The sequence below is a fragment of the Dipodomys merriami genome, unplaced genomic scaffold (genome assembly GCF_024711535.1).
Source record: "Dipodomys merriami isolate MVZ:Mamm:240054 unplaced genomic scaffold, mDipMer1.0.p SCAF_9, whole genome shotgun sequence".
Taxonomy (NCBI): Eukaryota; Metazoa; Chordata; class Mammalia; order Rodentia; family Heteromyidae; genus Dipodomys; species Dipodomys merriami.
Window position 1 is genome coordinate 906,179 of NW_027206512.1, and position 17,920 is coordinate 924,098.

Genomic DNA, 17,920 nt, shown 5'->3' on the forward strand with positions numbered 1-17,920 from the left:
GATGGACAGTGGTGGCGTGCCCAACAACTGAGCTCTAGTTCTCAACACTTTCACAAAGTGCCATAAGTTGAGGTTCAGCTTACTGCTCCGGTTGAGTAGAGTGTAGCTGTCAAAGCTGGAATCAGTAGCACTCAGGTGAGAAGAACGAGAAGCAGATATACCCAGTCTGCTGGCTGTGATCTACGGGGACCAGCCTATCTGGCTGCCAAGCCTGAATGTTTGCAACCGTGGCATAGCTAGGCAGGCCCAATCGTGCAGTAATCCAAACTGCATAACCTGGCCAAATTTCACGGGTGTACAAGAAACCACGGGGGATTTACAAGCAGATGTTCACCCGGAACTGCCGGAGGCCTGCCGGCAGCAAGATTCCGGAATTCTTCCTAAGAAGCCTTGAAAGCAATGAAACGCTCCCATGTTGCAATAACTCAGAACCTCTTTCTGAGTGTTCCAGGCAGAGGTCATTCAGCTGAACACAACCGTGGACTAATTAGATCAAGATATAGCCAGTGTCGTCCATAGTGCTGGATGGACAGTGGTGGCGTGCCCAACAACTGAGCTCTAGTTCTCAACACTTTCACAAATTGCCATAAGTTGAGGTTCAGCTTACTGCTCCGGTTGAGTAGAGTGTAGCTGTCAAAGCTGGAATCAGTAGCACTCAGGTGAGAAGAACGAGAAGCAGATATACCCAGTCTGCTGGCCGTGTTCTACGTTGACCAGCCTATCTGGCTGCCACGCCTGAATGTTTGCAACCGCGGCAGAGCTAGGCAGGCGCAATTGTGCAGCAATGCAAACTGCATAACCTGGCCAAATTTCACGGGTGTACAAGAAACCACGGGGGATTTACAAGCAGATGTTCACCCGGAACCGCCGGAGGCCTGCCGGCAGCAAGATTCCGGAATTCTTCCTAAGAAGCCTTGAAAGCAGTGAAACACTCCTATGTTGCAATACCTCAGAACCTCATTCTGAGTGTTCCCGGCAGAGGTCATTCGGCTGAACACAACCGTGGACTAATTAGAGCCAGATGTAGGCAGTGCCGTCCATAGTGCTGGATGGACAGTGGTGGCGTGCCCAACAACTGAGCTCTAGTTCTCAACACTTTCACAAAGTGCCATAAGTTGAGGTTCAGCTTACTGCTCCGGTTGAGTAGAGTGTAGCTGTCAAAGCTGGAATCAGTAGCACTCAGGTGAGAAGAACGAGAAGCAGATATACCCAGTCCGCTGGCCGTGTCCTACGAGGACCAGCCTATCTATGTGCCACGCCTGAATGTTTGCAATCGCGGCAGAGCTAGGTAGGCGCAACTGTGCAGCAATGCAAACTGCATAACCTGGCCAAATTTAACGGGTGTACAAGAAACCACGGGAGATTTACAAGGAGATGTTCACCCGGAACCGCCGGAGGCCTGCCGGCAGCAAGATTCCGGAAATCTTCCAAAGAAGCCTTGAAAGCAGTGAAAAGATCCTATGTTGCAATAACTCAGAACCTCATTCTGAGTGTTCCCGGTAGAGGTCATTCGGCTGAACACAACCGTGGACTAATTAGAGCCAGATGTAGGCAGTGCCGTCCATAGTGCTGGATGGACAGTGGTGGCGTGAACAACAACTGAGCTCTAGTTCTCAACACTTTCACAAAGTGCCATAAGTTGAGGTTCAGCTTACTGCTCCGGTTGAGTAGAGTGTAGCTGTCAAAGCTGGAATCAGTAGCACTCAGGTGAGAAGAACGAGAAGCAGATATACCCAGTCCGCTGGCCGTGTCCTACGAGGACCAGCCTATCTATCTGCCACGCCTGAATGTTTGCAACCGCGGCAGAGCTAGGCAGGCGCAATTGTGCAGCAATGCAAACTGCATAACCTGGCCAAATTTAACGGGTGTACAAGAAACCACGGGAGATTTACAAGGAGATGTTCACCCGGAACAGCCGGAGGCCTGCCGGCAGCAAGATTCCGGAATTCTTCCTAAGAAGCCTTGAAAGCAGTGAAACCCTCCTATGTTGTAATACCTCAGAACCTCATTCTGAGTGTTCCCGGCAGAGGTCATTCGGCTGAACACAACCGTGGACTAATTAGAGCCAGATGTAGGCAGTGCCGTCCATAGTGCTGGATGGACAGTGGTGGCGTGCCCAACAACTGAGCTCTAGTTCTCAACACTTTCACAAAGTGCCATAAGTTGAGATTCAGCTTACTGCTCCGGTTGAGTAGAGTGTAACTGTCAAAGCTGGAATCAGTAGCACTCAGGTGAGAAGAAGGAGAAGCAGATATACCCAGTCCCCTGGCCGTGTCTTCCGGGGACCAGCCTATCTGGCTGCCACGCCTGAATGTTTGCAACGGCGGCAGAGCTAGGCAGGCGCAATTGTGCAGCAATGCAAACTGCATAACCTGGCCAAATTTCACGGGTGTACAAGAAACCACGGGGGATTTACAAGCAGATGTTCACCCGGAACAGCCGGAGGCCTGCCGGCAGCAAGATTCCGGAAATCTTCCAAAGAAGCCTTGAAAGCAGTGAAAAGCTCCTATGTGGCAATAACTCAGAACCTCATTCTGAATGTTCCCGGCAGAGGTCTTTCGGCTGAACACAACCGTGGACTAATTAGAGCCAGATGTAGGCAGTGCCGTCCATAGTGCTGGATGGACAGTGGTGGCGTGCACAACAACTGAGCTCTAGTTCTCAATACTTTCACAAAGTGCCATAAGTTGAGGTTCAGCTTACTTCTCCGGTTGAGTAGAGTGTAGCTGTCAAAGCTGGAATCAGTAGCACTCAGGTGAGAAGAACGAGAAGCAGATATACCAAGTCCGCTGGCCGTGTCCTACGGGGACCAGCCTATCTGGCTTCCACGCCTGAATGTTTGCAACCGCGGCAGAGCTAGGCAGGCGCAATTGTGCAGCAATGGAAACTGCATAACCTGGCCAAATTTCACGGGTGTACAAGAAACCACGGGGGATTTACAAACAGATGTTCACCCGGAACCGCCGGAGGCCTTGCCGACAGCAAGATTCCGGAATTCTTCCTAAGAAGCCTTGAAAGCAGTGAAACCCTCCTATGTGGCAATAACTCAGAACCTCATTCTGAGTGTTCCCAGCAGAGGTCATTCAGCTGAACACAACCGTGGACTAATTAGAGCCAGATGTAGGCAGTGCCGTCCATAGTGCTGGATGGATAGTGGTGGCGTGCCCAACATCTGAGCTCTAGTTCTCAACACTTTCACAAAGTGCCATAAGTTGAGGTTCAGTTTACTGCTCCGGTTGAGTAGAGTGTAGCTGTCAAAGCTGGAATCAGTAGCACTCAGGTGAGAAGAACGAGAAGCAGATATAACCAGTCCGCTGGCCGTGTCTTCAGGGGACCAGCCTATCTGGCTGCCACGCCTGAATGTTTGCAACCGCGGCAGAGCTAGGCAGGCGCAATTGTGCAGCAATGCAAACTGCATAACCTGGCCAAATTTCACGGACGTACAAGAAACCACGGGGGATTTACAAGCAGATGTTCACCCGGAACAGCCGGAGGCCTGCTGGCAGCAAGATTCCGGAATTCTTCCTAAGAAGCCTTGAAAGCAGGGAATCGCTCCTATGTTGCAATACCTCAGAATCTCATTCTGACTGTTCCCGGCAGAGGTCATTCGGCTGAACACAACCGTGGACTAATTAGAGACAGATGTATGCAGTGCCGTCCATAGTGCTGGATGGACAGTGGTGGTGTGCCCAACAACTGAGCTCTAGTTCTCAACACTTTCACAAAGTGCCATAAGTTGAGGTTCAGCTTACTGCACCGGTTGAGTAGAGTGTAGCTGTCAAAGATGGAATCAGTAGCACTCAGGTGAGAAGAACGAGAAGCAGATATACCCAGTCCGCTGGCCGTGTCCTACGGGGACCAGCCTATCTATCTGCCACGCCTGAATGTTTGCAACCGCGGCAGAGCTAGGCAGGCGCAATTGTGCAGCAATGCAAACTGCATAACCTGGCCAAATTTCACGGGTGTATAAGAAACCACGGGGGATTTACAAGGAGATGTTCACCCGGAACAGCCGGAGGCCTGCCGGCAGCAAGATTCCGGAAATCTTCCAAAGAAGCCTTGAAAGCAGTGAAAAGCTCCTATGTGGCAATAACTCAGAACCTCATTCTGAGTGTTCCCCGCAGAGGTCATTGGGCTGAACACAACCGTGGACTAATTAGAGCCAGATGTAGGCAGTGCCGTCCATAGTGCTGGATGTACAGTGGTGGCGTGCCCAACAACTGAGCTCTAGTTCTCAACACTTTCACAAAGTGCCATAAGTTGAGGTTCAGCTTACTGCTCCGGTTGAGTAGAGTGTAGCTGTCAAAGCTGGAATCAGTAGCACTCAGGTGAGAAGAACGAGAAGCAGATATACCCAGTCCACTGGCCGTGTCCTACGGGGACCAGGCTATCTGGCTGCCATGCCTGAATGTGTGCAACCGCGGCAGAGCTAGGCAGGCGCAATTGTGCAGCAATGCAAACTGCATAACCTGGCCAAATTTCACGGGTGTACAAGAAACCACGGGGGATTTACAAGCAGATGTTCACGCGGAACCGCGGGAGACCTGTCGGCAGCAAGATTCCGGAATTCTTTCTAAGAAGCCTTGAAAGCAGTGATACGCTCCTATGTTGCAATACCTCAGAACCTCATTCTGAGTGTTCCTGGCAGAGGTCATTCGGCTGAACACAACCGTGGACTAATTAGAGCCAGATGTAGGCAGTGCCGTCCATAGTGCTGGATGGACAGTGGTGGCGTGCCCAACAACTGAGCTCTAGTTCTCAACACTTTCACAAAGTGCCATAAGTTGAGGTTCAGCTTACTGCTCCGGTTGAGTAGAGTGTAGCTGTCAAAGATGGAATCAGTAGCACTCAGGTGAGAAGAACGAGAAGCAGATATACCCAGTCCGCTGGCCGTGTCCTACGGGGACCAGCCTATCTGGCTGCCAAGCCTGAATGTTTGCAACCGTGGCATAGCTAGGCAGGCCCAATCGTGCAGTAATCCAAACTGCATAACCTGGCCAAATTTCACGGGTGTACAAGAAACCACGGGGGATTTACAAGCAGATGTTCACCCGGAACTGCCGGAGGCCTGCCGGCAGCAAGATTCCGGAATTCTTCCTAAGAAGCCTTGAAAGCAATGAAACGCTCCCATGTTGCAATAACTCAGAACCTCTTTCTGAGTGTTCCAGGCAGAGGTCATTCAGCTGAACACAACCGTGGACTAATTAGATCAAGATATAGCCAGTGTCGTCCATAGTGCTGGATGGACAGTGGTGGCGTGCCCAACAACTGAGCTCTAGTTCTCAACACTTTCACAAATTGCCATAAGTTGAGGTTCAGCTTACTGCTCTGGTTGAGTAGAGTGTAGCTGTCAAAGCTGGAATCAGTAGCACTCAGGTGAGAAGAACGAGAAGCAGATATACCCAGTCCGCTTGCCGTATCTTCCGGGGACCAGACTATCTGGCTGCCACGCCTGAATGTTTGCAACCGCGGCAGAGCTAGGCGGGCGCAATTGTGCAGCAATGCAAACTGCATAACCTGGCCAAATTTCACGGGTGTACTAAAAACCACGGGGGATTTACAAGGAGATGTTCACCCGGAACAGCCGGAGGCCTGCCGGCAGCAAGATTCCGGAATGTTTCCTAAGAAGCCTTGAAAGCAGTGAAACGCTGCTATGTTGCAATAACTCAGAACCTCATTCTGAGTGTTCCCGGCAGAGGTCATTCGGCTGAACACAACCGTGGACTAATTAGAGCCAGATGTAGGCAGTGCCGTCCATAGTGCTGGATGGACAGTGGTGGCGTGCCCAACAACTGAGCTCTAGTTCTCAACACTTTCACAAAGTGCCATAAGTTGAGGTTCAGCTTACTGCTCCGGTTGAGTAGAGTGTAGCTGTCAAAGCTGGAATCAGTAGCACTCAGGTGAGAAGAACGAGAAGCAGATATACCCAGTCCGCTGGCCGTGTCCTACGGGGACCAGCCTATCTATCTGCCACGCCTGAATGTTTGCAACCGCGGCAGAGCTAGGCAGGCGCAATTGTGCAGCAATGCAAACTGCATAACCTGGCCAAATTTCACGGGTGTATAAGAAACCACGGGGGATTTACAAGGAGATGTTCACCCGGAACAGCCGGAGGCCTGCCGGCAGCAAGATTCCGGAAATCTTCCAAAGAAGCCTTGAAAGCAGTGAAAAGCTCCTATGTGGCAATAACTCAGAACCTCATTCTGAGTGTTCCCCGCAGAGGTCATTGGGCTGAACACAACCGTGGACTAATTAGAGCCAGATGTAGGCAGTGCCGTCCATAGTGCTGGATGGACAGTGGTGGCGTGCCCAACAACTGAGCTCTAGTTCTCAACACTTTCACAAAGTGCCATAAGTTGAGGTTCAGCTTACTGCTCCGGTTGAGTAGAGTGTAGCTGTCAAAGCTGGAATCAGTAGCACTCAGGTGAGAAGAACGAGAAGCAGATATACCCAGTCCACTGGCCGTGTCCTACGGGGACCAGGCTATCTGGCTGCCATGCCTGAATGTGTGCAACCGCGGCAGAGCTAGGCAGGCGCAATTGTGCAGCAATGCAAACTGCATAACCTGGCCAAATTTCACGGGCGTACAAGAAACCACGGGGGATTTACAAGCAGATGTTCACCCGGAACCGCCGGAGGCCTGCTGGCAGCAAGATTCCGGAATTCTTCCTAAGAAGCCTTGAAAGCAGTGAAACCCTCCTATGTGGCAATACCTCAGAACCTCATTCTGAGTGTTCCCGGCAGAGGTCATTCGGCTGAACACAACCGTGGACTAATTAGATACAGATGTAGGCAGTGCCGTCCATAGTGCTGGATGGACAGTGGTGGCGTGCCCAACAACTGAGCTCTAGTTCTCAACACTTTCACAAAGTGCCATAAGTTGAGGTTCAGCTTACTGCACCGGTTGAGTAGAGTGTAGCTGTCAAAGATGGAATCAGTAGCACTCAGGTGAGAAGAACGAGAAGCAGATATACCCAGTCCGCTGGCCGTGTCCTACGGGGACCAGCCTATCTATCTGCCACGCCTGAATGTTTGCAACCGCGGCAGAGCTAGGCAGGCGCAATTGTGCAGCAATGCAAACTGCATAACCTGGCCAAATTTCACGGGTGTATAAGAAACCACGGGGGATTTACAAGGAGATGTTCACCCGGAACAGCCGGAGGCCTGCCGGCAGCAAGATTCCGGAAATCTTCCAAAGAAGCCTTGAAAGTAGTGAAAAGCTCCTATGTGGCAATAACTCAGAACCTCATTCTGAGTGTTCCCCGCAGAGGTCATTGGGCTGAACACAACCGTGGACTAATTAGAGCCAGATGTAGGCAGTGCCGTCCATAGTGCTGGATGTACAGTGGTGGCGTGCCTAACAACTGAGCTCTAGTTCTCAACACTTTCACAAAGTGCCATAAGTTGAGGTTCAGCTTACTGCTCCGGTTGAGTAGAGTGTAGCTGTCAAAGCTGGAATCAGTAGCACTCAGGTGAGAAGAACGAGAAGCAGATATAACCAGTCCGCTGGCCGTGTATTCCGGGGACCAGCCTATCTGGCTGCCACGCCTGAATGTTTGCAACCGCAGCAGAGCTAGGCAGGCGCAATTGTGCAGCAATGCAAACTGCATAACCTGGCCAAATTTCACGGGCGTACAAGAAACCACGGGGGATTTACAAGCAGATGTTCACCCGGAACACCCGGAGGCCTGCTGGCAGCAAGATTCCGGAATTCTTCCTAAGAAGCCTTGAAAGCAGGGAATCGCTCCTATGTTGCAATACCTCAGAACCTCATTCTGAGTGTTCCCGGCAGAGGTCATTCGGCTGAACACAACCGTGGACTAATTAGAGACAGATGTAGGCAGTGCCGTCCATAGTGCTGGATGGACAGTGGTGGCGTGCCCAACAACTGAGCTCTAGTTCTCAACACTTTCACAAAGTGCCATAAGTTGAGGTTCAGCTTACTGCACCGGTTGAGTAGAGTGTAGCTGTCAAAGATGGAATCAGTAGCACTCAGGTGAGAAGAACGAGAAGCAGATATACACAGTCCGCTGGCCGTGTCCTACGGGGACCAGCCTATCTATCTGCCACGCCTGAATGTTTGCAACCGCGGCAGAGCTAGGCAGGCGCAATTGTGCAGCAATGCAAACTGCATAACCTGGCCAAATTTCACGGGTGTATAAGAAACCACGGGGGATTTACAAGGAGATGTTCACCCGGAACAGCCGGAGGCCTGCCGGCAGCAAGATTCCGGAAATCTTCCAAAGAAGCATTGAAAGCAGTGAAAAGCTCCTATGTGGCAATAACTCAGAACCTCATTCTGAGTGTTCCCCGCAGAGGTCATTGGGCTGAACACAACCGTGGACTAATTAGAGCCAGATGTAGGCAGTGCCGTCCATAGTGCTGGATGTACAGTGGTGGCGTGCCCAACAACTGAGCTCTAGTTCTCAACACGTTCACAAAGTGCCATAAGTTGAGGTTCAGCTTACTGCTCCGGTTGAGTAGAGTGTAGCTGTCAAAGCTGGAATCAGTAGCACTCAGGTGAGAAGAACGAGAAGCAGATATACCCAGTCCACTGGCCGTGTCCTACGGGGACCAGGCTATCTGGCTGCCATGCCTGAATGTGTGCAACCGCGGCAGAGCTAGGCAGGCGCAATTGTGCAGCAATGCAAACTGCATAACCTGGCCAAATTTCACGGGTGTACAAGAAATCACGGGGGATTTACAAGCAGATGTTCACGCGGAACCGCGGGAGACCTGTCGGCAGCAAGATTCCGGAATTCTTTCTAAGAAGCCTTGAAAGCAGTGATACGCTCCTATGTTGCAATACCTCAGAACCTCATTCTGAGTGTTCCTGGCAGAGGTCATTCGGCTGAACACAACCGTGGACTAATTAGAGCCAGATGTAGGCAGTGCCGTCCATAGTGCTGGATGGACAGTGGTGGCGTGCCCAACAACTGAGCTCTAGTTCTCAACACTTTCACAAAGTGCCATAAGTTGAGGTTCAGCTTACTGCTCCGGTTGAGTAGAGTGTAGCTGTCAAAGCTGGAATCAGTAGCACTCAGGTGAGAAGAACGAGAAGCAGATATACCCAGTCCGCTGGCCGTGTCCTACGGGGACCAGCCTATCTGGCTGCCAAGCCTGAATGTTTGCAACCGTGGCATAGCTAGGCAGGCCCAATCGTGCAGTAATCCAAACTGCATAACCTGGCCAAATTTCACGGGTGTACAAGAAACCACGGGGGATTTACAAGCAGATGTTCACCCGGAACTGCCGGAGGCCTGCCGGCAGCAAGATTCCGGAATTCTTCCTAAGAAGCCTTGAAAGCAATGAAACGCTCCCATGTAACAATAACTGAGAACCTCTTTCTGAGTGTTCCAGGCAGAGGTCATTCAGCTGAACACAACCGTGGACTAATTAGATCAAGATATAGCCAGTGTCGTCCATAGTGCTGGATGGACAGTGGTGGCGTGCCCAACAACTGAGCTCTAGTTCTCAACACTTTCACAAATTGCCATAAGTTGAGGTTCAGCTTACTGCTCTGGTTGAGTAGAGTGTAGCTGTCAAAGCTGGAATCAGTAGCACTCAGGTGAGAAGAACGAGAAGCAGATATACCCAGTCCGCTTGCCGTATCTTCCGGGGACCAGACTATCTGGCTGCCACGCCTGAATGTTTGCAACCGCGGCAGACCTAGGCAGGCGCAATTGTGCAGCACTGCAAACTGCATAACCTGGCCAAATTTCACGCGTGTACTAAAAACCACGGGGGATTTACAAGGAGATGTTCACCCGGAACAGCCGGAGGCCTGCCGGCAGCAAGATTCCGGAATGTTTCCTAAGAAGCCTTGAAAGCAGTGAAACGCTGCTATGTTGCAATAACTTAGAACCTCATTCTGACTGTTCCCGGCAGAGGTCATTCGGCTGAACACAACCGTGGACTAATTAGAGCCAGATGTAGGCAGTGCCGTCCATAGTGCTGGATGGACAGTGGTGGCGTGCCCAACAACTGAGCTCTAGTTCTCAACACTTTCACAAAGTGCCATAAGTTGAGGTTCAGCTTACTGCTCCGGTTGAGTAGAGTGTAGCTGTCAAAGCTGGAATCAGTAGCACTCAGGTGAGAAGAACGAGAAGCAGATACACCAAGCCCGCTGGCCGTATCTTCCGGGGACCAGCCTATCTGGCTGCCACGCCTGAATGTTTGCAACCGCGGCAGAGCTAGGCAGGCGCAATTGTGCAGCAATGCAAACTGCATAACCTGGCCAAATTTCACGGGTGTACAAGAAACCACGGGGGATTTACAAGCAGATGTTCACCCGGAACCGCCGGAGGCCTTGCCGACAGCAAGATTCCGGAATTCTTCCTAAGAAGCCTTGAAAGCAGTGAAACCCTCCTATGTGGCAATAACTCAGAACCTCATTCTGAGTGTTCCCAGCAGAGGTCATTCAGCTGAACACAACCGTGGACTAATTAGAGCCAGATGTAGGCAGTGCCGTCCATAGTGCTGGATGGACAGTGGTGGCGTGCCCAACAACTGAGCTCTAGTTCTCAACACTTTCACAAAGTGCCATAAGTTGAGGTTCAGTTTACTGCTCCGGTTGAGTAGAGTGTAGCTGTCAAAGCTGGAATCAGTAGCACTCAGGTGAGAAGAACGAGAAGCAGATATAACCAGTCCGCTGGCCGTGTATTCCGGGGACCAGCCTATCTGGCTGCCACGCCTGAATGTTTGCAACCGCGGCAGAGCTAGGCAGGCGCAATTGTGCAGCAATGCAAACTGCATAACCTGGCCAAATTTCACGGGCGTACAAGAAACCACGGGGGATTTACAAGCAGATGTTCACCCGGAACACCCGGAGGCCTGCTGGCAGCAAGATTCCGGAATTCTTCCTAAGAAGCCTTGAAAGCAGGGAATCGCTCCTATGTTGCAATACCTCAGAACCTCATTCTGAGTGTTCCCGGCAGAGGTCATTCGGCTGAACACAACCGTGGACTAATTAGAGACAGATGTAGGCAGTGCCGTCCATAGTGCTGGATGGACAGTGGTGGCGTGCCCAACAACTGAGCTCTAGTTCTCAACACTTTCACAAAGTGCCATAAGTTGAGGTTCAGCTTACTGCACCGGTTGAGTAGAGTGTAGCTGTCAAAGATGGAATCAGTAGCACTCAGGTGAGAAGAACGAGAAGCAGATATACCCAGTCCGCTGGCCGTGTCCTACGGGGACCAGCCTATCTATCTGCCACGCCTGAATGTTTGCAACCGCGGCAGAGCTAGGCAGGCGCAATTGTGCAGCAATGCAAACTGCATAACCTGGCCAAATTTCACGGGTGTATAAGAAACCACGGGGGATTTACAAGGAGATGTTCACCCGGAACAGCCGGAGGCCTGCCGGCAGCAAGATTCCGGAAATCTTCCAAAGAAGCCTTGAAAGCAGTGAAAAGCTCCTATGTGGCAATAACTCAGAACCTCATTCTGAGTGTTCCCCGCAGAGGTCATTGGGCTGAACACAACCGTGGACTAATTAGAGCCAGATGTAGGCAGTGCCGTCCATAGTGCTGGATGTACAGTGGTGGCGTGCCCAACAACTGAGCTCTAGTTCTCAACACTTTCACAAAGTGCCATAAGTTGAGGTTCAGCTTACTGCTCCGGTTGAGTAGAGTGTAGCTGTCAAAGCTGGAATCAGTAGCACTCAGGTGAGAAGAACGAGAAGCAGATATACCCAGTCCACTGGCCGTGTCCTACGGGGACCAGGCTATCTGGCTGCCATGCCTGAATGTGTGCAACCGCGGCAGAGCTAGGCAGGCGCAATTGTGCAGCAATGCAAACTGCATAACCTGGCCAAATTTCACGGGTGTACAAGAAACCACGGGGGATTTACAAGCAGATGTTCACGCGGAACCGCGGGAGACCTGTCGGCAGCAAGATTCCGGAATTCTTTCTAAGAAGCCTTGAAAGCAGTGATACGCTCCTATGTTGCAATACCTCAGAACCTCATTCTGAGTGTTCCTGGCAGAGGTCATTCGGCTGAACACAACCGTGGACTAATTAGAGCCAGATGTAGGCAGTGCCGTCCATAGTGCTGGATGGACAGTGGTGGCGTGCCCAACAACTGAGCTCTAGTTCTCAACACTTTCACAAAGTGCCATAAGTTGAGGTTCAGCTTACTGCTCCGGTTGAGTAGAGTGTAGCTGTCAAAGCTGGAATCAGTAGCACTCAGGTGAGAAGAACGAGAAGCAGATATACCCAGTCCGCTGGCCGTGTCCTACGGGGACCAGCCTATCTGGCTGCCAAGCCTGAATGTTTGCAACCGTGGCATAGCTAGGCAGGCCCCATCGTGCAGTAATCCAAACTGCATAACCTGGCCAAATTTCACGGGTGTACAAGAAACCACGGGGGATTTACAAGCAGATGTTCACCCGGAACCGCCGGAGGCCTGCAGGCAGCAAGATTCCGGAATTCTTCCTAAGAAGCCTTGAAAGCAATGAAACGCTCCCATGTTGCAATAACTCAGAACCTCTTTCTGAGTGTTCCAGGCAGAGGTCATTCAGCTGAACACAACCGTGGACTAATTAGATCAAGATATAGCCAGTGTCGTCCATAGTGCTGGATGGACAGTGGTGGCGTGCCCAACAACTGAGCTCTAGTTCTCAACACTTTCACAAATTGCCATAAGTTGAGGTTCAGCTTACTGCTCTGTTTGAGTAGAGTGTAGCTGTCAAAGCTGGAATCAGTAGCACTCAGGTGAGAAGAACGAGAAGCAGATATACCCAGTCTGCTTGCCGTATCTTCCGGGGACCAGACTATCTGGCTGCCACGCCTGAATGTTTGCAATCGCGGCAGAGCTAGGCAGGCGCAATTGTGCAGCACTGCAAACTGCATAACCTGGCCAAATTTCACGGGTGTACTAAAAACCACGGGGGATTTACAAGGAGATGTTCACCGGGAACAGCCGGAGGCCTGCCGGCAGCAAGATTCCGGAATGTTTCCTAAGAAGCCTTGAAAGCAGTGAAACGCTCCTATGTTGCAATAACTCAGAACCTCATTCTGACTGGTTGAACACAACCGTGGACTAATTAGAGCCAGATGTAGGCAGTGCCGTCCATAGTGCTGGATGGACAGTGGTGGCGTGCCCAACAACTGAGCTCTAGTTCTCAACACTTTCACAAAGTGCCATAAGTTGAGGTTCAACTTTTGCTCTGGTTGAGTAGAGTGTAACTGTCAAAGCTGGAATCAGTAGCACTCAGGTGAGAAGAAGGAGAAGCAGATATACCCAGTCCGCTGGCCGTGTCTTCCGGGGACCAGCCTATCTGGCTGCCACGCCTGAATGTTTGCAACGGCGGCAGAGCTAGGCAGGCGCAATTGTGCAGCAATGCAAACTGCATAACCTGGCCAAATTTCACGGGTGTACAAGAAACCTCGGGGGATTTACAAGGAGATGTTCACCCGGAAACGCCGGAGGCCTGTCGGCAGCAAGATTCCGGAATTCTTCCTAAGAAGCCTTGAAAGCAATGAAACGCTCCCATGTTGCAATACCTCAGAACCTCTTTCTGAGTGTTCCCGGCAAAGGTCATTCAGCTGAACACAACCGTGGACTAATTAGTTCAAGATATAGGCAGTATCGTCCATAGTGCTGGATGGACAGTGGTGGCGTGCCCAACAACTGAGCTCTAGTTCTCAACACTTTCACAAAGTGCCATAAGTTGAGGTTCAGCTTACTGCTCCGGTTGAGTAGAGTGTAGCTGTCAAAGCTGGAATGAGTAGCACTCAGGTGAGAAGAACGAGAAGCAGATATACCCAGTCCGCTGGCCGTTTCCTATGGGGACCAGCCTATCTGGCTGTCATGCCTGAATGTTTGCAACCACGGCAAAGCTAGGCAGGCGCAATTGTGCAGCAATGCAAACTGCATAACCTGGCCAAATTTCACGGGTGTACAAGAAACCACGGGGGATTTACAAGCAGATGTTCACCCGGAACAGCCGGAGGCCTGCCCGCAGCAAGATTCCGGAATACTTCCAAAGAAGCCTTGAAAGCAGTGAAACGCTGCTACGTTGCAATAACTCAGAACCTCATTCTGACGGTTCCCAGCAGAGGTCATTCAGCTGAACACAACCGTGGACTAATTAGAGCCAGATGTATGCAGTGCCGTCCATAGTGCTGGATGGACAGTGGTGGCGTGTCCAACAACTGAGCTCTAGTTCTCAACACTTTCACAAAGTGCCATAAGTTGAGGTTCAGCTTACTGCTCCGGTTGAGTAGAGTGTAGCTGTCAAAGCTGGAATCAGTAGCACTCAGGTGAGAAGAACGAGAAGCAGATATACCCGGTCCACTGGCCGTGTCCTACGGGGACCAGACTATCTGGCTGCCAAGCCTGAATGTTTGCAACCGCGGCAGAGCTAGGCAGGCGCAATCGTGCGGCAATGCAAACTGCATAACCTGGCCAAATTTCACGGGTGTACAAGAAACCACGGGAGATTTACAAGGAGATGTTCACCCGCAACAGCCGGACGCCTGCCGGCAGCAAGATTCCGGAATTCTTCCTAAGAAGCCTTGAAAGCAGTGAAACGCTCCTATGTTGCAATACATCAGAACCTCATTCTGACTGTTCCCGGCAGAGGTCATTCAGCTGAACACAACCGTGGACTAATTAGAGCCAGATGTAGGCAGTGCCGTCCATAGTGCTGGATGGACAGTGGTGGCGTGCCCAACAACTGAGCTCTAGTTCTCAACACTTTCACAAAGTGCCATAAGTTGAGGTTCAGCTTACAGCTCCGATTGAGTAGAGTGTAGCCGTCAGAGCTGGAATCAGTAGCACTCAGGTGAGAAGAACGAGAAGCAGATATACCCAGTCCGCTGGCCCTGTCCTAAGGGGACCAGCCTATCTGGCTGCCTCGCCTGAATGTTTGCAACCGCGGCAGAGCTAGGCAGGCGCAATTGTGCAGCAATGCAAACTGCATAACCTGGCCAAATTTCACGGGTGTACAAGAAACCTCGGGGGATTTACAAGGAGATGTTCACCCCGAACCGCCGGAGGCCGGTCGGCAGCAAGATTCCGGAATTCTTCCTAAGAAGCCTTGAAAGCAGTGAAACGCTCCTATGTTGCAATACCTCAGAACCTCATTCTGAGTGTTCCCGGCAGAGGTCATTCAGCTGAACACAACCGTGGACTAATTAGAGCCAGATGTAGGCAGTGCCGTCCATAGTGCTGGATGGACAGTGGTGGCGTGCCCAACAACTGAGCTCTAGTTCTCAACACTTTCACAAAGTGCCATAAGTTGAGGTTCAGCTTACTGCTCCGGTTGAGTAGAGTGTAGCTGTCAAAGCTGGAATCAGTAGCACTCAGGTGAGAAGAACGAGAAGCAGATATACCCAGCCCGCTGGCCGTATCTTCCGGGGACCAGCCTATCTGGCTGCCACGCCTGAATGTTTGCAACCGCGGCAGAGCTAGGCATTCGCAATTGTGCAGCAATGCAAACTGCATAACCTGGCCAAATTTCACTGGTGTACAAGAAACCACGGGGGATTTACAAGGAGATGTTCACCCGGAACCGCCGGAGGCCTGCCCGCAGCAAGATTACGGAATACTTCCAAAGAAGCCTTGAAAGCAGTGAAACGCTGCTACGTTGCAATAACTCAGACCTCATTCTGAGGGTTCCCAGCAGAGGTCATTCGGCTGAACACAACCGTGGACTAATTAGAGCCAGATGTAGGCAGTGCCGTCCATAGTGCTGGATGGACAGTGGTGGCGTGCCCAACAACTGAGCTCTAGTTCTCAACACTTTCACAAAGTGCCATAAGTTGAGGTTCAGCTTACTGCTCCGGTTTAGTAGAGTGTAGCTGTCAAAGCTGGAATCAATAGCACTCAGGTGAGAAGAACGATAAGCAGATATACCCAGTCCGCTGGCCTTGTCATCCGGGGACCAGCCTATCTGGCTGCCACGCCTGAATGTTTGCAACCGCGGCAGAGCTAGGCAGGCGGAATTGTGCAGCAATGCAAACTGCATAACCTGGCCAAATTTCACGGGTGTACAAGAAACCACGGGGGATTTACAAGCAGATGTTCACCCGGAACCGCCGGAGGCCTGCCGGCAACAAAATTCCGGAATTCTTCCTAAGAAGCCTTGAAAGCAGTGAAACGCTCCTATGTTGCAATAACTCAGAACCTCATTCTGAGTGTTCCCGGCAGAGGTCATTCGGCTGAACACAACCGTGGACTAATTAGAGCCAGATGTATGCAGTGCCGTCCATAGTGCTGGATGGACAGTGGTGGCATGCCCAACAACTGAGCTCTAGTTCTCAACACTTTCACAAAGTGCCATAAGTTGAGGTTTAGCTTACTGCTCCGGTTGAGTAGAGTGTAGCTGTCAAAGCTGGAATCAGTAGCACTCAGGTGAGAAGAACGAGAAGCAGATATACCCAGTCCGCTTGCCGTGTCTTCCGGGGACCAGCCTATCTGGCTGCCACGCCTTAATGTTTGCAACCGCGGCATAGCTAGGCAGGCGCAATTGTGCAGCAATGCAAACTGCATAACCTGGCCAAATTTCACGGGTGTACAAGAAACCACGGGGGATTTACAAGCAGATGTTCACCCGGAACCGCCGGAGGCCTGCCGGCAGCAAGATTCCGGAATTCTTCCTAAGAAGCCTTGAAAGCAGTGAAACGCTCCTATGTTGCAATAACTCAGAACCTCATTCGGAGTGTTCCGGGCAGAGGTCATTCGGCTGAAGACAACCGTGGACTAATTAGAGCCAGATGTAGGCAGTGCCGTCCATAGTGCTGGATGGACAGTGGTGGCGTGCCCAACAACTGAGCTCTAGTTCTCAACACTTTCACAAAGTGCCATAAGTTGAGGTTCAGCTTACTGCTCTGGTTGAGTAGAGTGTAGCTGTCAAAGCTGGAATCAGTAGCACTCAGGTGAGAAGAACGTGAAGCAGATATACAAAGTCCGCTGGCCGTGTCTTCCGGGGACCAGCCTATCTAGCTGCCACGCCTGAATGTTTGCAACCGCGGCAGAGCTAGGCAGGCGCAATTGTGCAGCAATGCAAACTGCATAACCTGGCCAAATTTCACGGGTGTACAAGAAACCACGGGGGATTTACAAGCAGATGTTCACCCGGAACCGCCGGAGGCCTGCCGGCAGCAAGATTCCGGAATTCTTCCTAAGAAGCCTTGAAAGCAGTGAAATGCTCCTATGTTGCAATACCTCAGAACCTCATTCTGAGTGTTCTCGGCAGAGGTCATTCGGCTGAACACAACCGTGGACTAATTAGAGCCAGATGTAGGCAGTGCCGTCCATAGTGCTGGATGGACAGTGGTGGCGTGCCCAACAACTGAGCTCTAGTTCTCAACACTTTCACAAAGTGCCATAAGTTGAGGTTTAGCTTACTGCTCCGGTTGAGTAGAGTGTAGCTGTCAAAGGTGGAATCAGTAGCACTCAGCTGAGAAGAACGAGAAGCAGGTATACCCAGTCCGCTGTCCGTGTCCTACGAGGACCAGCCTATCTGGCTGCCAAGCCTGAATGTTTGCAACCGTGGCAGAGCTAGGCAGGCCCAATCGTGCAGCAATGCAACTGCATAACCTGGCCAAATTTCTCGGGTGTACAAGAAACCACGGGGGATTTACAAGCAGATGTTCACCCGGAACCGCCGGAGGCCTGCCAGCAGCAAGATTCCGGAATTCTTCCTAAGAAGCCTTGAAAGCAGTGAAACGCTCCTATGTTGCAATAACTCAGAACCTCATTCTGACTCTTCCCGGCAGAGGTCATTCGGCTGAACACAACCGTGGACTAATTAGAGCCAGATGTAGGCAGTGCCGTCCATAGTGCTGGATGGACAGTGGTGGCGTGCCCAACAACTGAGCTCTAGTTCTCAACACTTTCACAAATTGCCATAAGTTGAGGTTCAGCTTACTGCTCCGGTTGAGTAGAGTGTAGCTGTCAAAGCTGGAATCAG